Source organism: Hesperophylax consimilis, chromosome 5 (assembly GCF_061612785.1).
Source record: "Hesperophylax consimilis isolate HC1 chromosome 5, BYU_Hcon_1.0, whole genome shotgun sequence".
NCBI lineage: Eukaryota > Metazoa > Arthropoda > Insecta > Trichoptera > Limnephilidae > Hesperophylax > Hesperophylax consimilis.
In genome coordinates this window covers 10,931,467-10,957,090 of record NC_142840.1, presented here as the reverse complement: position 1 = coordinate 10,957,090, position 25,624 = coordinate 10,931,467, and the positions used below count along the sequence as shown (strand labels likewise).

General features: G+C 32.2%; 1 protein-coding gene across 1 annotated transcript in view; it reads right to left on the bottom strand.

The window, feature by feature from the left end:
- Nucleotides 1–25,255, bottom strand: part of Trpgamma (Transient receptor potential cation channel gamma) — a 291,674-nt gene extending 266,419 nt beyond the window's left edge. Inside the window, exons 1-2 of the mRNA XM_089631611.1 lie at nt 25,184–25,255; nt 13,414–13,459 (exon numbers count right to left, since the gene is read on the bottom strand). The gene's annotated coding sequence lies outside the window, so the exon portion shown is untranslated. The remainder of the gene's footprint in view (nt 1–13,413; nt 13,460–25,183) is intronic.
- Nucleotides 25,256–25,624: the final 369 nt, after the last annotated feature.

Genomic DNA, 25,624 nt, shown 5'->3' with positions numbered 1-25,624 from the left:
AAAAATATTTTTTTTCCGGATAATTTTTTAGAATTTAAATTATTAATTTAAACCCATCTTAATGCTTTTTACACTTCCTTTTATTTTTTATATGTGATACAAAATTTATTTTTTATAATAACTGCCATTAAAGCGCTAATAATTTCCAAAGTTTCCTACAAAATAATTTAAAGGTAAACAAAAAAAGATTTTTTTTTTTTTTTTTTTTCATCTTTGTTTTAAACCATTTTTTTTAGTTTTATAGGTCGACCGGTTTCGCTTACACTCAACCTTCTTCGGGACAATGGAAATATAAACTTTCTGAGTGATAATTTATTTTAAAAAATGATAATTTTTTATATTTTATTTTATTTTGTTTTAAACAATTTTTTGAGTTATATAAGTCGACTGATTTCGGTTGCGCTCAACCTTCTCGGGACAATGGAAATATAAACTTTATAAGTCATATGATGTTAAGCCACAAAGTGTTTGCTTTCTTCGATAGTAAATAAAATACTTCAAGGAGTATAGATACTTGCTGTACCTCTTGATTAAAAAAATATCATTAAGTTTGGTTGGATATTGTGTCCTCAAATCTTTAATTAAATTTTTTGTGAAGAAGTCAACAAATAAGCAAACTTTAATTTAACACAGACGTTCCTCTTAACTGTGTAATTAATGATTCAAGTCAAAACGTACTCTATTATTTCAATTAATAGATACGGGTTACACTGGCCATAGATAGGGTTGCTAATGAATGAAAACTGTTCTCCATTATTTTGAATTAACATTTTCAAAATAATCAACTAAGTCACAATAAATTTACATTTGAATTTAATTAAATGTCTTCAAAACAGCCTTCAGTTAAAGGGCTAACAAGTAGAAAGGTGTTTAAGTCGTAAAGCGTTATGATTTCAACTACCACAAACGATTGTTCCGCATAAACTTCGTGAGTGGATGACCCTCTCATTGAGATGAATTTTGTTCAATGTTCCGTTTCCAACGAGTGACCATAAAGCACATTCCTAAATCGGGATTTCCACCAACGCACAACAAACCTACAAAGTGTACACGAAATCCAATAACCGTTTTTCATGTTCAGTGTAATGTGATCTGGTTTTTTTTTGTCAAATAACTTCTAGTTAACTACTCTTGGTTATTTGAGCTTTTATATGTTTGTTTTGATTAGTTATTAAAATAAATGTTTTAGCTGGCTTTAATGGTACGATAAAGGTGGTATGAACTGTGGAAATCAAGAATCGAATGATTTGAAATATATAAATATCACTTTTATGATTTGAATGTTGCGTGTAACTCTTTTAAAAAAATATATGGGTACCTACTCTCAGGTCTGGGTGATGTTATGTCGTTTTTCAAGTTTGATTGGGATATATACATTTTTACTTTCATATACGGATGTGCTTAAAAAGGATGTATTAAATACGTGAATCATCTATACTAATGCTTCAAGACTAAACTGTCTACAGCATACGTATTAAATACATGTTTAGAAAAGGCGAAAAAGCCTTCTTGGCGTTCTTAACTGCCTCTACAGACTTGGAATATGTGTGGGACAGAACTTTAAATAATCAGAAGTACATTGATGTAGTTTATAATCGTTTTATTTTCTACCCTTGTCGAGATTAATGATCGAAGAGTGTGTAGAATAGGCTGGGGATGATTTTATTTTCACAAAAATATGAGAGAGAACAAAATGATAGCATGATAATAATATTTCTTTTCTAGCGTCTCTTTTAGTTGTGGCATGAGGGATATATGTTTTTAAAATGTTGTAATAATCAATTATTGTCAATCTATAATTTTAACCGTTCTAGTGCATATTATTAAACCTAATATCATTATTAAAAAAATATTTTTAGTTTTATTTTGACCATTGTAATTATTTTTTATTGAGTAACTTATTTCATAACGGCATTAATTTTCCATTTTGGGATGAATTTTCAGATGAATATTAAACCTTTTAGTTATAATTTACAAGATCCCATAATTCTGAAGAGAGGTACTAAATCTCCAAAGACATTTTGAAGACTAAATGTTGAATTAGTTTTGGAATGACAATGATTTCTATCACCAAAAGTTTACTTAACTGTAAACACTTAAAACTCCAAGCCTGGAATATTATACCTACAGATAAGCGTGTATAATATTTGAATTGATTTAATTTATTATTTATAGATAGGCATAAAAAACTTGAATTGATAAAAGTTTGAAAAAAAGGAAAGTTCATGGAATTGGTAATATGTGACACAAATGATTTCGAAACACAACACACATTTAATATTTTGTATTCGTAGAATTGCTACAGGTATATTTAAATAATTGTTTTTATAATTATTAACACAGAGGAGGAAGTACTTACTGACAGTTGATTAATCAAATTTATATTCTGCAGAAGCTTCGCAACAGTCCAAACAGCGTGACAACGGATAAGCAAAGACATATTTGCATTTGAATGAATCTCAATGATTGGAACTACAATCACTGCATTATATTTGAGTTAAGTTCAGGGATGCGAATAGTTACTTGCCTCACCAATATTCATAATACATTTGTTAATATTATGATCATCTGAATTGATAACTAAGTAAAATAAACATATTTATACATTCAATACAAAGTGAAACTACGGTTTTTGAAAAACATTGTAATTTTTGGATAATATGCCAGGCTTAAGCAAATAACGCCTGTTTGTATCTTATAAAAATTAAATGTCAAAGATATTTAAAGATTGATTTATTTATAATTTACGGCACATGTGCTATTTACATACAAAGTTTTTATTTTATTTTTTTACATATACATAGTGCAGTATTGAATTTTTATGAGAAAAATTAAAGAATTAAATTAAGTTAAAACATAACAAATAAAATAACAGTAAAGAATGAAGCAATTACAATAGCCTGTTATGTAGTGACCTCATTAAAATAAGTGGCGTTAAAATGTGTTATTAGTGCAGCTTTATACAAGTGGAATATTAAAAGTATCTGCGAATCTAGCATAAAAGTTAAAAGTGTGTGCAATCTATTTATAACTGAGTTATATCCTGAGACTGTGGTATAATTGTCACAATAATACATACTAGAGGACCTTGATCTAATGGTAGATACATGAAATTGTCAATTATCAACATTAATATGTCAGGGCTATCCAACTGATTTATAATTTTGTATAAAAATACAAGATCAAATTTTTTTCTTTTATCACTTAACTTAAGTAATTTCAATGAATGTAATAATAAATCATAATCTATTGTTCCTAAAGGAATTCCAAGCCTAAAATTAATACACCTCAAAAATATTGCGTTGGACTCTTTCAATGGTATTAATCTGATTATTAAAGACAGGTGTCCAAATTGTAGAGTTGTATTCTAGAATACTTCTAACGAGAGATGTGAACAGAATTATTAATGTGTAAAATTATAAGATATTCCAAGTGGGAGTTTTCTATCACACCATCAAGCACATGAATAACATTGAAGTCTCCGTGGAGGGAATCTTATAATTTCTCTCTTATCTTCGTGCGTACGAATAATTTCGAAGTCTTGGTGGAGAAAATTTGATTATGATAATGAACGGAGTAATATAATAATATACATAAAAGCTATTTTACACGTACACTACATGACACCGTAAGGTAGGCTCACGTTGTAACTTCACTTAATATCGTTACTTTGGAATACTTGTACCATTTAAGGTATGGTTGCCTCGTCGACGTCGAAAATTTGAAAGAGCGACTTTACTGGAAAACTTATAAATGAAAGTCTAAGGAAAATGAACGCAGATTTTTGCTTGGAGTCTAACTCAGGGTTTACGTAATTTCAAGACCAATTTTGAGCTGTTAGAATAGAATACAATAAAATAAAAACGACTCCTTCTCATGCAGAAAATGACAACCACGTATTGTGATGGCTACGCATTTGGCGGTGTTGCAAGAATCGGTCTTCATGGCTGTTGGTGTTATTAGTATAATGTTATCTATGGCCATTTCCAAATCTTTTGTCTGTGCTACACAAACCCTAGCTGTCACCACTTGTCAACAGATCGCCAGCTGGGTTGGTTTAATAAATAACATATCAAATACAAACGTGTTATAATATTCGTTCACCACAATACAACATGGTGTCAGGTGTGTCTTAATAAATATATTGTGAGTGAAGTCAAGTCAAGTCACATCAAGAGTCAATAATTTGTATCCAAAACAAATTGTCAAAAGAAATAAAATGTCGAGTCATATTGTGCCGATGGCGATTGTTCCAAATATGGCGGGTGAGTGGAAGAAATTTAAGCAATCATTCCTTATTTATATGATGGCTAATAATTTTAATGAAGAAAAGGAAATTCAAAAAGTGGCCAGGCTTCTACACACGATTGGCCCGAAAGGGGTAGAAATTTTTAACTCATTTGGCCTCACAATTGAGAAAAGTACGCTCGACGGTATTTTACTCCTTTACGATCAACACTTCATACCCACAGTAAATGTGACAGTGGAACGATTTAAATTCTTCACGAGGAAGCAAGGCGACAGTGAAACAGTCGAAGATTTTATTGCTTCACTACAAAATCTAAGTCAAACTTGTGATTTCGGCAATCTACAAACATCCTTAATAAAGGACATATTCATATGTAACCTAAATCGAAATCTTTACTACTTGAAAGAAAGACTTTTACAAGAAACGTCGTTAAACTTGGAAAAAGCGATTAATTTGTCAAGAGCGATTGTTGTATCGAGGGAAAACACAAGAAGTCTTGAGGGGAATATTATACAACAAGTTCTACGAAGCCCTTCTTCATCTTCACTATCAGCCAGAAGCCATTCCAGAAGTCAATCCGGAAGTCCGAGCAATCATTCCAGAAGTCCATCGGGAAGTCCGAGCAGTCTATCCAGAGGTCAATCCGGAAGTCAGGGCGGAGTCTGTACCAAATGTGGACAAATTCACCGCACAAACTGCCCGGCATCATTAGCTAAATGCTTTAATTGTCTCAAGATTGGGCATTATTCGAAATTTTGTTTTCGAAAAAAAAGGAAATTGAAAGGTAGGAAAATTAATGTTAATACATTGTCACAAAGTAAAATACCCAACCACGACTATACAATTGATACATTAAATTGTAACAATATTAATTCAACATTGAATTCATGGCACATTAATTTAAGAATAAATAATGTTATAATTTCATGTCTTATAGATACCGGTGCCAATGTAAATGTTATGTCTTTTACAAATTTTAATAAACTTGGTTTGTCAGAAAAAAATATCACAGAAACAGCATTTAAAATAAATTCATTCGGTGGTACTAACATTCCTACAAAAGGAATTTGTAAGTTAAATTGTTTTTATAATAATGATAAAAATATGTCCATTCCCTTTGTCATCACTGAGTTGAAATCATGTCAAACTATATTAGGGCTAGCTACTTACAATGCAATGGGAATAATAAAACGTGTGTATTCTAACACGAATAATTCTGAAAATATTCCCAACAATGATTTGTCAATGTATAATTCGAACAATTTAATAAAGAAATTTAACGATGTTTTTCAGGGTCTCGGATGCTTACCTCACGAATGTCATCTAACAGTTCGATCTGATGTTCATCCTAAAATCGATGCACCAAGAAAGATTCCATTCAAGCTGCACGATAAATTAAAAGAAGAATTAGATAGAATGGAGGAAATGAAGGTCATTGTCAAGGTTACAAAACCAACACCGTGGGTGAGTTCCATAGTTGTCGTAGAAAAAAAAAATTCACAGTTACGCATTTGTCTAGATCCACGAAATTTAAATAGGGCTATTTGCAGAACGCATTATCCAACACCTTCAATGGACGAAATTAGGTATAAAATTAAAGGAGCGAAGTTTTTTTCAAATCTAGACGCATTTTCAGGTTTTTGGATGATACGCTTAGATAGTGAAAGTTCAGATTTATGCACTTTCCAAACACCTTTCGGCAGGTATCAATTAAGACTTCCGTATGGAATTAATTCAGCTCCCGAATTCTTCTCTAGAATAATGACGGAAATATTTGCTGATCTAGAAGGGGTGATAGTTTTCGTTGACGATATTTTAGTATGGGGAGAGAATCTTGAATCTCATGAAAGGAGATTAGAAAATGTTTTTAAAAGAGCCAGAGAAGTAAATTTAAAATTCAATCTAAATAAATGTCACTTTGGCTTACAGGAAGTTACTTTTCTAGGTCATATATTTAGCAGTCAAGGGATCAGGCCAGATGAGTCACAGATTAGAGCTATTCGAGAATTACCTACTCCCACTTGTAAGAAAGACTTACAACGGTTTTTAGGTATGATTAATTACTTGGGATCTTTTATCAAAGATTTGTCAAAAGAAACAGAACTTTTAAGGACTTTGCTAAAGAAAGACGTCAGCTGGCAATGGGATGCCAATCACGATCAGTCCTTTGTCAATTTAAAGAAAATTATAAGTTCATCTCCAGTACTTATTAATTTTGACATTAAAAACCCGTTAAAATTATCAGTAGATTCTTCGCAGAGCGCAGTGGGCGCAGTTATTTTGCAGGACAGTAGACCGATTGCTTATGCGTCAAAAACACTAACGTCCAGTCAGCAAAATTATGCACAAAAAGAGAAGGAATTATATGCAATTTTATTCGGTTGTCAAAAATTCCATCAATATATTTATGGCCACATGGTAAATGTTGAAACAGATCATAAACCACTAGTCACACTTTTTAAGAAATCACTTTCTGAAGTTCCCGCAAGGTTACAACGAATGATGATGTCTCTACAATGCTACCATTTAGACGTCAGATATGTACCTGGTAAATTTATGTATATTGCCGATACGTTATCTAGAGCGCCGTTACCTGATACAGAAATAACAGATGCGGAAAAAGAAATTGACATACATATCAATTTACTGATGTCAAGTCTGGCAGTTTCAGAAGAAAAACTGAAATTAATCACTGAGGCGACGAAACAAGATCAGTCTTTATTAACTTTAATGAAATATTATAAAACCGGTTGGCCGTCAAATAAAAATGTAATTGAACCCTGCGTTAAACCATACTGGAATTTTCAAGCAGAAATTCATGTTGTCAATGATCTGGTATTTAAGGGACCTAGTTTAATTATACCGTCAATTTTACGTCCTGAAATTTTAAAAGATGTACATAAAGGTCACTTAGGTATGTCAAAAGCAAAAAGTCTAGTCAGAAATATGATTTTTTGGCCGAATATTAACTCTGATATTAAAAACATTGTCGATCAATGTCAGATTTGTACTAAATTTAAACCTAATAACCCGTCACAGCCTCTTTTGCCCCATGGTATCACTAATTTTCCCTGGGAAAAGGTAGGTGAAGATTTAATGCATTTCAACAACTCAAATTATCTCATTGTTACTGATTATTATTCAAAATACATTGAAAATTCAATGTTACACAATTATAACGCGGAAACTGTAGTCACACACTTAAAATCTATATTTTCACGTCATGGGATACCGTTAACGCTTGTTAGTGATAATGGACCACCATTTCAATCAGCCATTTTTAAAAACTTTTTATATGAGTGGGATATTGAACATATCACCACTAGTCCAAACTATCCTCAGTCAAATGGTCAAGCTGAGAGTTCAGTAAAAATAGTAAAGAATATTTTAAGAAAATGCCTTGAATCCAAAACTGATCCGTATCTTGCTATGTTACATTACAGAAATAGTCCAAAAAATAATTTTCCATCCCCTGCAAGCCTCTTAATGTCACGTCAACTTAGATGTAATTTACCCGTAACATCCAGTCAACTTAGACCAAAAGTCGTGCGATTTAAAGAATATGAAGATAAATTTAAGGGTCGTCAAAACAAAATGAAAAAATATTTTGACAAAAAGGTTCGGAACTTGTCTGAGTTGAAGATAGGCGATAAAGTAGTTTTTAAAAAAGATGTGTCAAGTTCATGGTCGCCAGCTACTGTAGTAGAAATTGTTAAAGGATGCCCAAGGTCATATATTGTTGAAACTCCCGATGGTTCAAGATATCGCAGGAATAGGAAACACTTAAATTTAGACAGATCACGTCAGGAATCATCATCACCGCTGAATGGAAATAGTTCATCGAAGAAAGGTGTACGTTTTGACAATGATTTTCATTCCATCCCGTTTTATCCAGGTCCTACAACTTCTGATGAGCTGACAAACAATGAGGCAAGCATTCGAACTCGTTCGGGCAGAATTGTTAATAAACCTGATAGATATAATCCATCTGATTATAATTAAATTTGGTAATTGTATTTCACTTACAGTTTATTACTATGTCATGAATTATGTTTATTTGAAAAGAAAAATTTATATTTGTAATGTTCATCTTGTCTTGACTTGTTTTTCTTTATTAGGAAAAGAGGGATGTTGGTGTTATTAGTATAATGTTATTTATGGCCATTTCCAAATCTTTTGTCTGTGCTACACAAACCCTAGCTGTCACCACTTGTCAACAGATCGCCAGCTGGGCTGGTTTAATAAATAACATATCAAATACAAACGTGTTATAATATTCGTTCACCACAATACAACAATGGCTTTTGCCAATCGCTACTAGAATACTGCTGTATTATCGGATGGGACAGTGCAAATGACAAGATTCCAAAATCAATAATTAAAACCGAAAACATTAATGAAAATTATTGTGAAAGTCCCTGTAAGAACAAGCACTAACATCTTAAAATCAAGTCAATTTAACAACTATATTCTAAAAAAAATTCTATTTTATATTCATAAATATAAAACACAGGAAATAATAACTAACACGTTTATCAGAAACACCAGATCTCGGGTTCAAAAACATAACCAATAAGCAGTTGGTGCTAATAAAATTGTCCAAAGAAGCGAGGTTAGCAGTCCACAATGGAGTTCAGGTACCTACCCTGATGTATGGAAGTAAGGCATGGAACTGGCAGAGAAAGGATGAAAGTAGATTGAATGCTGTTGAAATGATGTGTGGTAAAACCATGTATGATCGTGTGAGGTATGTGGAGATCCGCAAAGAGTGCAAGGCTGATGTAAGCGTAATGAGTAAGATTAAGAAATGGACGCTTAGATGGTTTGGGCTTGTAGAGCAAATGAGCGAAGAAAGGAGTGTAAGGAGGACATATGATGCAAATGCGAATGGTAGCAGAAGTCGGGGAAGCCCGAGGAAGACATGGCACGATCAAGTAAATCAGATACTCGAGTCAGGGGAGGAAGGAGTCAGAATAATAGAAGAGTATGTATGAGACGATGTATGAATGTGAATGAGGCAAGAAGTGTGTGCCAAGACCGAGTTGTGTGGCGGTCCGTTCTCTCTGCATACCCCTGCGGAGAAACGACGCGATGGTTAGTTAATTTAGTTTTTAACAATATTTTGGAAAAAAACTTCCTATACTACAATACTACAAAATCCCACTCTCATTCAAAACACACATCAGTATTATAACATTTCAATCTTAGATTAAAAGCTGGATACGTTACAAAGGGGGATTAGAAATATAAAATATACTGATGCCAAATACAAACTGAAACCAAAACAACTCAAATGCACTAAAAACACAATGCTTTTAATACATAATATTTTTTGCACAAAGAACACCACATAATATATTTAAAATTACGAGTACTTCACATTCCACAATATTTTTAAAATATGTAAATTAAATATTCAGCATGGGAGATCCCAGTGAATATTATTTCTATTTGTAAAAAAACGATGATAATAAAACACTTATTATTATTCTAATCAGGCTAGTTCACCATGGTACCAAATTTTGAATTATCGTAATTTAGACATACAGTAATATCGTTTGTAACCTTCGATCTAACGTTTGCAATCAATGGAATCTATCAGACGGATTGCCTTTTTTTGTACAGTTGAGGATAATTAATTATCTCGGAGTATCCGATCAAAAGTGGCTGGCCTAAGTCAAAAGTCAGATTCACTTTTAATTTACAGAGAATTAAAACATAGTGTTTATGGTAAATCTCTCACTGAAAAGCTTTTATCATAAAAGAAAAATATCAGCTGTTTATTCAACAAATTAAATAAAACTTAAAGTAATGACTCATTGGCCGTAAAATCATTAAGGATCTACCAGGAAAAGATTCGGCGACTGCATAATTCTTAAACAAACACAATCTGATTAAAAAGAATAACAGATTTATTAGAAAAAAATGATTAAGGAGAAGCTTAATGCTAAATCACTATTTTGATTAATCTTTATAACGAATTGGTGTACATTATGAATACCAAAAAATATGCTTTAGATAAATTAAAAAAATTTCCTATCGTTTCACTCGACTAGAATTCAAAATAAAAATAATAAATTACTCAATAAAAAATATAAATTTAAATTACTAAAAAAAAAAAACATTTTTTCATTAGAAATGTATGAACGCGTAAAGGAAACAACTTTAAAAAATACAGTATTATAGCTAAGATTATCTGTGACAATTTCATTTGATCAACTTTTTTTCTTTCTTATAAAATTATTTAAAAAATAAATAAAAACTAGTTTTGTGCTTGAAATCGAACGTTTCTAGACTCTGTTTGTCAAACGATTTTAATACATATTACCTACAATATAAGGTATACCAAGAATATACACATTTTTGGCTTGTAGCTTCCTCTTAAAGAGTAAACCAGCCGCATTCCTTATTACTCACATTTTCATAACAGATCCATTATGCCTCGTTAAATAGCTCGAAAACACGAAGAACGCGTGTCAAGCATCAACACACAGTTGGTATTATCGAATAAATCCGTTCTCTCCGCGAATAAATAAATACTATAATACCGCTCCGAGATGATTTGTCCTTGTTAGCTGAACCGTGCTACAACGAAACGAAATTGACATATTTACACAAGAGAGTATTAAATATGAGATTTTTGTTTATGATGGAAGCTTCCAGAGTATTTGGTTTTCAGAATGTTGTGCAGAGCGCCGTGAACCCTGAATCTTTTGAAAATATTCATCGCACATATTAATAATCTCCACACAATGAGAATCCCACGCTATAGTATTTCAACGCCACAATTAATCGAAAAATTATAACAGAAAAAATATGAACTTCATACGACTCGCGGTATTTATTGTGGAAAGACCAGTATAATATGCGTTATTATTATATTTTGCCATTAACAAATCAGCAGATTAACTAAAAACCAACTCATCAATGTTTTTTAAGTTCATTTCGATGACAGGAGGTGTACATTTACAAAAAATGTTAATATTTAAATCATCACCAACAAATATTTTTAATTTATATATTGTACATGAAGTACGGTATGATTTTTAGTGTTTTAAAAAAAATATTTTACAGAAATCATGTTACGATGTATATAGTAATCATTTCACATAATGTTTTATTTAAGTTGTACAACCGTAATAAAGCTACGCTTGTGTGTACGGGGAATGTGTTTTGTGTTATGTTCGTTATTTCTTTATTTATATGTTTTTATAGTTTCAGCGTGTTTTGAAGATGAAAATTAAAATATTGATTGCTATTTATATTTCTGATACTTTCTGGTAATGTGTTAAAAAACTTAAATCTAAAACAATTGTAGATGGATTTCCACGATATTTTTAACATTTTGGAGTTAGGAAAATTGAAGTTTTTCTTAGTTTTCTATTAAGGGGGTGACAGATTACGCTATAAATTCAAAGAGTTTCATACAACTCCATATTGCTCGACATACAGTCCCCTACAGACCTGGCACACCTAAAAAGATGATGTACTATAAGTGTGGGCTTGGCGACGATATGCGCTGTGATCTGTTAGCCAGGCTAAATTTGAAAATTATGCGAACCCTTCTACTACCCACGGCAGGAGAAGGAGTCAGAACAATTACGACGCTGTTATCTGATGATGACAGATCTCATACAAAGAAATGATATTCCGTGGCAGTTCCCCAATTGATTTGACCCCCGCTCCTGAGGAAGATTACAGCGTGTGTCAGTCCAACATATAATACATAATACGTAATGTGTCCAAGGCTTTATTTTTAAAGATGCAGTTTTATTCAGAATATTATCTTAGTATTGTAATGTGTTACATGGTAGAAGTATGCATTTAATTTACTGACCTTAAATTCTTTAATTATAAGTTATTATGAATGTGTATATGTTTTAAGTGGAATTGGTTTTTTTAATACTAATTTTTGTACTATGTAAAATTTCAGTGCATTTTTTTATCATGTATAATACCTATCATTTATTATCTGTTATGAAAAATTTCAATTTCGTTATTTCGGTTGTTATTAAAATTACGTTATATTTTGGTAACTCGACGACATGGAAATTACCTTCAATCTTCGCCACATGAGTTCAAATTCCAACAAAATTTTTAATACCAACGAAAACCACCAACGCATCTGCCATTGGGTGTATTATAATTTGTATTATATTAAAAAACTCTGAATATGCAAGTTAATTTTTTTGTGTTTTTAATTAAAAACGATTGCACGAAGTGCCCGGTTAGGTATTCATTTAGTAAATTTAACAATGTTACTTTGTTTGTCACCATTTATTTATTTTTTATTAAACCGCTTTAATAAAGGCGCCTGAATCGCTGTATATTTAATTTTTAATAAACGCCTTTTATAAAGGTTTCAAAAAAGTATAATTTATTTATAATGGATAACCACAATGACATAGCTACTTTTAAAAGTTTCTATTAAAATAATAATAATTGAGAGCAGTCAGGGATATTGTATATGGTTTTATACAGAAAAATCGCATCTGCAAATTATCTACCTACACCAAATGTATCATTTTTAAAGAATTCAATTGCATCGAAATATTTATAAAATTGACTGTGCGATTTGCAAGATGTATATTTTATGATTTTTTCTGAATCGATTCAATTTTGCTTACATGAAATGCATAAAATGGAAACCACACTTCATTTCTTGAGAACATGTCGTGGTTACACTTTGAACCAATTAAAATTTTGTGGTTATTCTAACGATAGATAGAATAGAAACAATAGACACCTATGCTCTTAAAGTCAACGCATTTTTTTTTTTCAAAGACAAACATTCCCGGGTTACGAATAACCTGACAATATTTGAAAATCTCCTATTACCACTACAGTAAGCTGAAAATGTTGCTTGTGTTGTGATGGAGAACTTAACCAGCCGAGGAATTGAACACACTACACCTGAGTGGGACCCAAGCGCGATGTCAACTCGGCCACCGACCGGTCAAAAAATAATAATTTGATAGAATAATTTAGATAACTTATGTGTCGTTTTCAATATTCTTATTTTTAATTTAATAATATAAACATTTTTCGACTATTATAATACGGACGTGTGCCTAGTGTGATAGTCGAAAAGCTTGTAAAAAATGTCGTTTGAAACTTACACGAATAACCAAAAAAAAAATCTACAGTAAAATATATGCACATACCCGTCTCCGGAGCTCCACCAGGGTCATGAGTTGGCCATTCTGAAAACTAAAAAAAACAAAAATTAGTATTTATTTATTTTATAATAATAAAATTTAGAAATGCAGTAGAGAAAAGTTTAGCAATAGAGTTTTTTAGATTGTTTTTTATTAATATATCATAAATAAAAATGAGTAGTAGGTATCATCTACTTTCAAGGAAAAAATGAATAAATTAATATTGGTAACACAATAAAAATAGTTACCCAATAAATTGTATTATTGTGGTCCCATAAAACCACTACAGTAAAAGTTCATGTATTAAATTAATGCTTTTTAGTAAAATCAATAAGAAATATTGTGCAATAGTGAACTTGTATTAAAATACCATAAATAAAGACATTTGTGTTGTGCCATTTATTCCAGGTGTTATTGATTTGTCTGGGAATCACGTCACTGTGAAATTTGTGAATATTTCTGTATCTGAATATAACTCGTAAAAATGATTGGATTGGAGAGTTACTCTTATGTACTCTATTTTAAGTTATCTACCTAATAACGACTAAGAATCTGTAGACTTTTTAAAATTATTTTACGAAAATTCCCAAGACTTTTGAAAATATCAGCTCTTAGTCACCAATCTTTCAATAAATGTAATTTCAATAGTAATGGATGGTAAAATAGCAAAAGTAGAATCAATTTCCAATGTTTTTGCTATAGTGTCCGCTGCGTGTAAACTTTTTAAATAAAAATGTGATCATCCGAAGTGACCTGCCAGGTAAGCATTTTTTTCTAAATTGTTTAAAAGTAATAAACACAAAAACGCCGCTGTACAAATTATACAATTATTATTACTAATAATAAAAAAATGAATAGTTTACAAACCTATACCAAACGCTCTAAGATAAAGTTTAAACTAACTTTAACATTAAAATGTCTACTATAAACGGAAATTTGTCATGTTATGAGAACGAAAAATTTTCTAATACTCGTTTTTGAGTTCAAGAGCTCGGCTGTAGAAGATATGACGGCTTCTATGTACGTCACTCTTACAACACGGGTCTCTTCAAGACCCGTGTTCACTCTTTCATCTCCTCAAAAAGACCCCAAAGATAAAATGAGGGAAAAAATATTTTCCTGTGCGGAGATAAGATAAATAAACATATTTACCCGTAACAATATACATGCAACTAGAGTTCTCTCTATTCATCAACTATACTTACTTCATACTTCCGGGTTCATTATTTCTTTATTACGAGAGAAATGTTTATTGCAACTGTGAATAATGAAAAGCATTACAATTTGAATACATTCGTAGAACTTCCGTAAAGACATAAAATAACATAAAAAATGTTTGGTTTTCTTAAAGAATTTTGTATTTTAAAAAATTATTGTTTTCTTGCCAATGTTCCGTGTAAGGAATTTTATTTAAGGCTGAGAGATAATTTTCTAAAACCTTTTTAAGTATCACAATAAAACTGAACGATTTTTGCGATACAAGATCAGAAAAAACCAGTGGAACAATGGCATCCCTATTTGACGTGTGTTGTGATGCTGAAGGAATGATTGAGGAGGAGTAGAAGAAAGTGAAGTGGACGTGGTTGATTGCCAGCTACTATTTGAAATAAAACTAAACTTGATCTATCTATTTTCGCCGCTAGCACAAATTTACGATTAAAAGCTCTTTCTTTTGTCTAAATAATTCAAAACGATTTATAGACAGTGTTGATAATAAAAATGCATTTATTATTTCGGTGAGGTACCTCTGCTTTCATTATAAATAAATTATACATACATGTAGCGGTACCTTTTAAGTCAACAATAATAGATTTATGTCTATGACTTATGAGAACGCAAAGCTTCCAGGAACAAAAGTTTTACGAGGAGCGATACAAATACTCTAATGGATGCGGATGTAAGCTTTTAATAACTTTGGTACAAAAGTTAACAACTTCAATAATGAGATGGTATTATTTCGAAATAACCCATTAGAGAATGGCGGTATGACTAACGATAATTCCAACAAACAATAATAGAAGGCATCATTAAAAGCAGAAAAATGTTTTATTATTCATGAAAACTTGTTTTGTGGATATTGTAATAGTAAACAATGTGTGTCGAAAAAATTTTAATGAAACAAGTCAAAATGCTAATATTTTTAACAAAACGAGTAAAATTACTTGTTTTTTTAGTAATACAAAGAACAAAGACTAATTATTCTGTGGGGGGTTGAGTACAAAATGAAAAAAAAATCGCGATATAAAAGATTTTTTTTGAACTAATTTGGCAAACAAGGGCGAGTCAATATTCGGTTTGCCTTTATTAAAATCTTCATACAAAAGGATGCCCTAAAAACCCGCTTTACTTCGTTGAGTATTAATACTTATAAATGCTTTAGGATGCGAAGAGGAAACGTTTGTTCTTGAAAGCCCTTTGTTCGGGTTTCAGCAAGAACCTAAGAAGTCTCCAAGCGCATAATGTATCGCGATCATCGGTTTTGTGATTATAACTCCATTTTCTTTGAAAAGTGTCTCAGAAAAGCTGCAGAAACCGACCAAGCAAAGCGTGTTTTGTGTATAACAAACAAGTGGGGACGGGCACAGAGGGACTATTACCAAAGTGCACTTTTACGCTGAATACTCTCATTTCGACGCTGCTAAGCAGAAACTCCCATAAAAATAAGATCACTCGCAAACAAAAAGAACTTTACAGTTTCTTTGGGTGACTGCTAAAAGCTTGCCTTAAAGTTTACGCTTTTTCACTAGGTGGTGTTTGGCTGGAGGTTTAATTCTTAGCCGAAGACGTGCTTTTCACGGCGTCTTGCTCGGCGTGATCTCGTTTAGCGCTTGGAATTTCTCACATCTAACATGCACGTCTTGTTTCTTAACCCTTTCTCCACCAGTGTCGATCTGAGTCACAAAAACTTTGAAAAGTTTCTTGCACCAAATATAAGATAAAATGTGTTCAGAGTTTTTATATAAAAGTTATATGGTATAGTTGTATTTGAGCTGAGCCTAAATTTGTTTTGTGAAACTATTTTTTAAAACACTCAAATCACTTAATTTAATTAACTTGCAAAAATGTTGGCACAAATGTGTTTTTATGACATACCTTGAATTTGGATTGTCCTTTAGATTTGTCGCTCGTAAATCTTTACCTCCGATACTGTATAAAGAACATTTTAAAGTTGTGAATAAATTTAAACTATTTTATTAAAACGACGGTAGATTTTACTGGTCTGAACTTTCTTATTCGCTGTCAATGTTGAATTTTATGAAATGTCAATAAATAGGTACCTACTCTTTTTTTCAGTTAAGTTATCAAATATTTTTGACACTTGAATTCGTATAAGAAAAACTATGAAGGAAGATTTAGAAAAATGGAAAAATTGGAAAGAATTTTTTTGTCATTTATAAGTCAGGTGGAGAGGATTGTAAACGACAGAAGATACCGCGAAATATATTATATTTATCTCAGGTGGAACATAAAATTTTCCCTTTTTCTTTAAAAATGTCCATTATACGTATTTAAACGTTTTATCATTGTTAAGGATTGAATTGCAAAGTTTTCTACACACTAATAAATATAACACGTCATGTTTGGCAGGATGAAGTATTGCGAAAATAAGAAGAAACCACTCAACATCTGGATTTTTAAAATTATTAAAGTGTCTTCCTTCTTTCAGCCATCAAAATGTCTGTTTACATACGTTTCTTTAATTGGAATTGTGTAAGTACTTATCTTATTCTCAGCGAAGGAGTAAGCTGACAGCTAACAAAAATGAAAATTTCCGACTGTAAATAATTGCAAAAGTCCGGCAAGTATATACGCAGATATTCTCCGAATGCAACCCAATGAATAATGGGTCTATTGCAATTTAATTTAGAAAATCTAATAATGGATATTTGCGATACCAGCAATGATGTTGGACTTACTTTGATAAATATCACAATAGTAAATTAGCTAGAATCAGATAAAGCGTGAACGCATGTGAACACTATGCGCAGATTGTTCAAACTTGGTTCTATTTAACCAGTGATGGTTTTTTCCTGATAAGCACAGGTAAAGTAGTACCAAATAAATGACAGAATTTGTACATTCATGAAAATTTGTTGAATTCTTCTATTGAGGAAAAATAAAACCCTCAGGGCCTATGTCATTTTGTCACCGACCAGATTGGTCGAATTAAGTGTTATTACACTAGTGAAAGTTAATCAAGGTACCCCAATATTTATGATAAAACCTCTCCTCTTCCTCTTCCCCATCATGCCCTAATTGGGAACTGCCTTACTCTCACTGGTCTCAGACGGTTGGGAGCATTTGGAACTCATGTGCGGTACTACCATAAAATAGTCTAGAGAAGCCAAAGGGAATGGCGATTTCGAAAAGTGATCTTTTACCGGGGCGATACTGAGAGAATCTTCCACTCTGATTTATCTAGATTTCCAAATAAAATAATGAAACGATCAGATGGGAAACTATTCCAGGCTTTAAGAAAGGACGCAGTGGGAAATTAAGAATTTGTGGTGAAATGAATGTGCCAGCGAAGCAATAACATTCTTGATAGCGTGTATTTCCACAAACTTGTCAACTTTAACCAAACAACGGCAATTGTGAAACTTCTCCAGTTTTGTCGAAGAAGGGGAGCCTGATGAATTGGAGGTGATAATTAACACAGGTCTGGGGAAAAAGTTCATCGTATCCTCTGAACAAAAACCTGGGATTTTTATACTTTAGATTCTAAGGGAAACGGTTGTCGCTAATTATTTACATAATAGCACAGTGAAATTGATAACCTTACAATATCGTATCAATCATATCAGATCAATAAGCCCGACTACCGAAAGATTTCCCGAGCACGGTTGCGCTGTCGATAGCCAGACCGATATTGATAACGCAATAAACAATAAATCGATATTCGCTATCAACACCGGATCTACGAATTGACACTCCGAAAAGTTAAACGTCAAACTAAGTAAGCAGTGGCGGCTCGTGAATTTTGAGTGTGATAGGCTGCTAAGTTGGACAAAATCGACATAATTGGTGTTATTGTATACGAAAATTTCGGTTTTTTGTATGAATATTTTCAGGATAACTGTGTGGCGCATGGTCAAAATGAAATGTCCTGAAAATCATCATACAAAAAACGAATTTACAAAAAAAAAAAACAAAACGTTTTCGGATACAACAACATCATTAATGCCATTTTTTGTAATATTAACATTCTGGAACACCCAAAAGTCACGAGCCGCCACTGCGTTAAATAAGAATATTTAAAATTACTATGTTGAATTGAAATACTAATCTAAATACCCATTGGCAGTCCGCATTTACCTTTTCGACACTAAAAAGTGAATTGATTAGTTAATGAGGTCTTTATTCACAATTAAACACCTTTAGTTTCTCCAAGCCCGAACCGTGTAGCGTCATTGACTTGCATTGGCTAGGACTTCTTTCAATTCTAAGAACTTTTTTGGTTCAACTCCGTTCGTTAATAGGTCAGTAATTTTCCATAGCGAACAACATTATTCAATAATATGTGTGTATTGACAGTTAATTGAAGCTTAACTGATACTACGAAGGCTGTGCTAAAATTTTCTATCGGTTGTTGTTTCTAACATTTCTAATCAATAATTGTTGACCGTGCTCGCAAATATCGCTAACTGATCATAGATGACGAATTATCGATCGACCGTGCAAAACCTGGTGAAAGGCTAATTAAATTTATTATCTGCTCAAGAAAGAAAATCAATTTACGAAAATGTTTCATAATCTGAAGTAAGGAAAAATTGAGCTTTCTTCAGGCACACGAACGCGCCCATAGCACACTTCTATCCGATTATCCATTCAGTCGCTCTGAGAGAAAAAGTCCACCGATTCCCTGAATACATAAATACATAAAATCTTTGTTCGCAGATTCCATGCTACTTTATGATTATGATTGAAAATTTTTGGGCAAAGACGTTCACCCTTTTAATTAAATGAAGACATTTTAAAATCCTTATTATATCCTTAACGATGGAAACGTTTTTAACTTTTGAATTGTGCCCTATAATATCCTTTGACAAGTTAACACAATTAAATTAATCAGAAACATCAATCACCGTACTGTCAAACCCAGTGATTTTAAAACGGTAGGATGGTTTCAGAGGGGATTCTATTAAGTTTTCTATAATATTAAATCTTTTGATGTTTTCAAAAATACGTTTTGAATTTAGAACAATTCGAAATTCAGTTTAATTTTTAAATACATGTATTTGAAAATATTATGAATGAATGAAGTGGAATCTTGGGAGTGAATATTAACCCATTTCCCGACACAATCTGCTGAGATAAACAACGAGCTTAATATTTTTTTACCGCATTTATTATATGAAATAAATGTCGGTACTATCCAATTGGAATTTGGTTTAGAAGTTAGCGTTTTTGACTCCAGTACTTGTGGAGGACGGTTCGATCTTCAGTCATTTTTTTAAAATATATCTATTAATATAATATCTATTCGTGGTTGAATAAAATTATATTTAATTTTGAATATTTTTTCGGACTTTTCTGATTGTTTCACTCCAAATAAGCATAAAAAAGGAATTTGAGTCAATTTAAAAAAAAAATTATTAATATCTACATTTAAACTTAACTAACTTTTTTGATAGTTAAATTAATTCTCCAAGATGATTTTTTTTTTAAACCCGCCAAAACGACCTAACCCGAGCGGTAAGAGGTAGATGCGTGACGTCATCTGTGCTCTGCACGTCCTACCGTGGGTAAGCATTTTGTATTGAGATTTCCTTTATTCTTCAATAAGAAATTCCAGTAATATTTTTATTAATGTTAACCGCCTAAATAAATCAAAGGTGTTTTTCTTAATCAAAATTTTTGTAAAATTTTTCTTAACTAAAATTAGCTATTCATACTAACGTTAGAATTTGTGATTCGCGCCAAAACGTCGCAGGTAATTTGGGGTCTCTCTGTATAATCATTATACCTACGTAGCTCACAGGCTAAAACGTTGCTGCAGTTAGAGATGTACTCGCCAGCGGGATTTAAGCCATCGCTCTTATGTAAATTTAAAATGAATTTCTATTTATTCATTTTTACAAAAACGTTAATTTTGAGAGTGTAGGTGATTTTAGTCACGGTCGCACTGTCGAGTTGTGTTGTGAGCGAATAGCTTCAAAATTACTGCTATTTAACAAACCTTCTAAAATGTCGGGAGATAATGATAATTATTATTCGTACCGATGTCTAAAAAATATGGCTACCTTTCCAGTTAATTTGCAAAGGACGCCATGTAACGAAAAGAGATGACTAGTTATTACATTATAGGTACAAACTTAACACGGAGTACATTAGACGTCAGATTTCAGAGCATAGCTTTTAACAGAATAGCATTTCAAGAACGATGTATTAATTAATAGAATTATGTATGTATATTCAGAATCGGTGTTTTGTTTCATGAACACATTTTTCAAAAGTGATAATATTTTTGACTCCACTTCCTTATTATTGAAACTTTTGATTTTACAAAACATCTTTATACTTGCAATTTGCTTCCTGCGACATATTATAGCTTTTTTTTGAAAAAATGGAGAGGTTTCTACATAATTTATGAAAATTTATGAGAAGTTGAAATAAACAGTAACAGATTGGCAGCTTTGATATCGGTACGGCAATCCCTGTCATCCGTTATACATTATTTGATTCCGAGGAATCCCTTTCATGAATAATATGGTGTCGATGACCCCAACTCTCTGAAATCATCTTTTTTATATTGTATTTTGGTGAAAATGAGAGGAAATGTAGAATAAATAAAATGACATATGAAATTAAACAACCCTGTCTTTTCTTAAGAATTTTTGGCAGCCAAATTTCAAGTAAACAATTTGATAAATAATGTTAATAATCTTTAAATATGAAAATTTAAATTAGAATTTGAACTAAGAGGAATATAATCTATTTATGTGAAAATCAGAAGTAGCAAAATAAGTTTAATGATGAGTTGAGACGTCATGAAATTTGCAAGCTTTTTTTTGTTTTAAATTTCTATGCCAGGGCAACTATTTTATGCATAGTTATTATGAAACCTGTTAATTCTTCCGTAAGGCCTGCAACCCCATTTTAAATCTGAATTAGAAATAATTTGAAGAAATTTTTAATAAATTAGCAATACTCATTTTTCTCTACGCGGAAAGAAATCAATGGAATAAACTCAGCAAATTGAAAAATAACGTATAAGTATTTAATTTATTTTAATTTTAATTTTTTTTTCAATAAATTAGATATCTTTTCAAAGTTGCTCAAAAACTCGGGAATCGGTGTGACAAGGATGCCCAATAGCCAGTGGGTCGGAATGGCTCTGAAATACTAAATCTCACAGGACGCCAACTGATTCTACGTAAGTTCAACTTCCCTTTGAACAATTCTATGATTATTGTATGATTTCATTAAAACTGACAGAGCTAATGTTAGGCGTGTGAGCAAACTTAGTTTCTGTTAATTCGGGAGATTTCATCATTTCCGAATGGAATTTTCGAGCTTAAATAATACAAATTTGAAAAAAGCAAATTAGCAGGGGACATCTCAGTAAGATATGGCACGATTAAGAAAGTCAATAAAATTAATCCAGTCACTAAAATAATCAAACTTAAGGTAAGCTAATACGAGATTTTTTTAATAAGATATGTATGCTTCATTAGAAGTGCTCTCGTTATCAGAGATCACAGTTCGTGTAATATTGAAATACCATCTGTAAATAGAAGCATTTCATTTGATATCACTACCTACACGAAGAAAATTGATCATTGTCAATTTATTAAGAATCTGTTCAAATTATTGGTAATCCGGTTAAAAACGGGACTGCAGGCCGTTTACTGATAAGCTTTTAATAAATTCATAATATATTGGAATATGTGTTCATACACCTGCATTTGCCTAAATAATTTATAATGACGAAATTGAAATACCATCTGTAAATAGAAGCATTTCATTTGATATCACTACCTACACGAAGAAAATTGAGCATTGTCAATTTATTAAGAATCTGTTCAAATTATTGGTAATCCGGTTAAAAACGGGACTGCAGGCCGTTTACTGATAAGCTTTTAATAAATTCATAATATATTGGAATATGTGTTCATACTCCTGCATTTGCCTTAATAATTTATAATGACGAAATTCGTCTTACAAATTAGTTTTACAAATACGTCTTCCGATATCGTGGTAATATATTCGTATTGTACTAAAATTTATCAAGATTCTTATTAAATTATTCTTTAAGGGCCTTCAATCCCGTTTTTAACTGGGTTTAACCGTTTTTAACCTACTCAGGGGGTCTAGAATAAACGCCTTTAAATTATCACATGACAGTTTTTTTTATCTACATTTGACACGTGAAATCTACTAAGAGCTGTTTACCGTGGCTTTTCTTTTTATATGAAGTTATATGAAATTTAGGGTTTATTTTAAATGAAGTGACATAAACTTTGGAGTTTCGAGTGAAATTATTTGTTAAAAAAAAAAACAGTAAATATTATTACCAATTTTGCAAAAATTCTCGATATAGGTAGGTATTACGATATGTACAGGGTTTTCCAATAAGAGGTGTTATTTTGATATTCAATCGTAAAAGATCAATTGTTTCATTTCTTGTTTTGCACGTAGCGCCGTTTTGTTGAAAGTAAACGTTGTCCAAATCAATACCATCCAATTCCGGCTACAAAAAATCATTAATCATCTCTCGATAGCGCAATCCGTTCACCCCAACTGTTGCTCCAGCCTCATTTTCAAAAAAATAAGGTCCAATGACTCCACCGGACCATAAACCGCACCAAAAAGTCACACGTTGAGGATAGAGAGGCTTTTCAACAATAACGCTTGGGTTTTCCGAGCCCCAGATGCGACAATTTTGCTTGCTGGCTTGGGCCTCATCACTCAAGATGATTTTCATTTGATTCACTCGAGTGAATTTTAATAATTTCGTATGTATCTGTAATTTATATGAAATGTGTATCGTTCCATTTTTATTAATGGCGTAGTTTCTATTCGTCAAATGTAAAAAAAATGACAGCTTCAAAAGTAACATCTACTGAAATAGCGGGCTATTCAAAATAACACCTCTTATTGGAAAAAATTGCTATATAAATACAGCATTTTTTCATGCTCTTTAATTGCTCTGAGTTTCTATGGGTTTGTATAGGTTGTTATAACATTATTATTACTAAGCCCAAAACGCCGCAAACGACAATCTTTGATTATTCTATGGATTAGATACTTAATCGTTGGAACAAAGGGAAATGGGGATGATTCGGGAGATCGATCGGATTATTTGATATACGTGTTATATTATTACACTCGACAGCTGAAGTGGGCTGTGTGCTACAATACACCCTAAAAGGATATGAATTGAACACTTTAGAGATTAGGTTGACGTGGAAGTGAGGTTTTAGATGCAAGCAATTTAATGTTTTCAAATATTCAAATATTTTGTAATCCAATGCATGTCATATTTCTATGAAATACATACATGTATCCATGTAAGGGGGTAGAGTGTTCATCCCCCACTCCCCTCATCGCCCTAAATATTGTGTAGGTAAAAAGAGAATGTTACTGGTAGATTACATTCCTGGAAAGTTCAGGAAAATTAGTTGCGTCATAGGTATCATTTATATTAATATTATTTCGAATACCACACAACTGCTCTCAACCGTCAGTGAGACTATCACATACCCAATTGGGGTATGTAATTAGGCTTAAGGTACTGGCGAGGTGACGGAAATGGGGACGATGAAAGTTGGGGAGTACCTGCCTATTCAGATCTGGTGACCAAAGCCATTTCAAGCAACGTTTCAATCCGAAATGGTGGTCTTACACCTGGACGATACTGAGAGTATCTCCCATCCTGGAACGTTCCGTATGTATACCATATATTATTTTTAAATGAATAAATTGTGAAATAACGCAAATAATAAGTTGTGATAAGTTCAGGTCGCAAAAACTTTTTAATAAATTTTCCAACCCCTTGCTCCCCCTCCCCCTACTCCCCAGCTAAACCCTACCTACGTATGAAAATATCGGAAAAAATCTGTCTATATATATACCATAAGTTTTTAGAACCGTATGCTGAATGGTAGTATTTCTCTCTCGATAAATGTTATGAAAAATTACTAACCATTTTCAAAATAAATTATATAAATGCTAACTTAGACCATATTGTTAGATTATTTTACCGTGGTTTAATCAAATTTAGGTTAAGCGGATTTAGCCAATATTTCACATTTTGCCCTATGTTGTATTCAAACTTTTGTTGTAAACTGTTTGGAATCTTTTATCTGTGCTCAGTTTTAAAAGCTACAACAGGCTTAGACGATAATGAAGTTATAAAATTTAGATTAAAAATAATTTTGAAAACGTATAGTTAACCATCACGTTCTATTGAAGCGCCAATTTATTTAATAAGCCAGTGTTAAGGGACGTACTGACTTGACTCACTTTAACCGATGATTTTTTACATTACTTGGAGTAAAAATGAAAATGAAATATTTATAGTTTTTATTTTTAAAATAAAATCATAGAAGATCAGTTGTTATTGGACAGCTAGGATAAATGTGGGGGGTTGGGAAATTGCTAGGATATTGATTGATGAATGTGACGACACGTCGAAGAATTTTTCGTATAAATTTTTTACTCAAAATAATGTCGGGAATCACTGGTTAACACAGGGATAAGATTATTTCAGTTTTATAATATTATAACAACAAATATTTCGTATACTATTTCATATTAAAATGACACTTACTTTGACCTTCCGTCCTCTCCGGGCGGCGATTTGCCTGGACTGTCTCCTTAACGCCTCCAGAGGTACTCGCGGGCCCCCCCGCCCGCAGCTCCCTCGGCAGGACTGCGCCCCTCGCCCCCGCTACCACTCGAAGCCCTGCAACGGAACGCGACAAGCCCTAGATAGCCCTAAAACCGCCTTATCCAAATCCCAAAAAGGCCTGCCCAAATCCTCAAATCTTTAAGATTTCAAATATGCAATAGCGTTAAAGTTCACTCACTCTCTTTTGAATTTGGGAGGATTAGAATACGTTAAGTTGATGGGCTCTAAAACCGGCCTATGTCAAATCTCTAAAAGATCCCCAACACTCAAGATTTAAAATATGGAATAACGTTAAAGTTCACTCACTTTACTTATAATTTGGAATAATTCTCAATGTTAGTTGATAGGCCCTAAAACCTA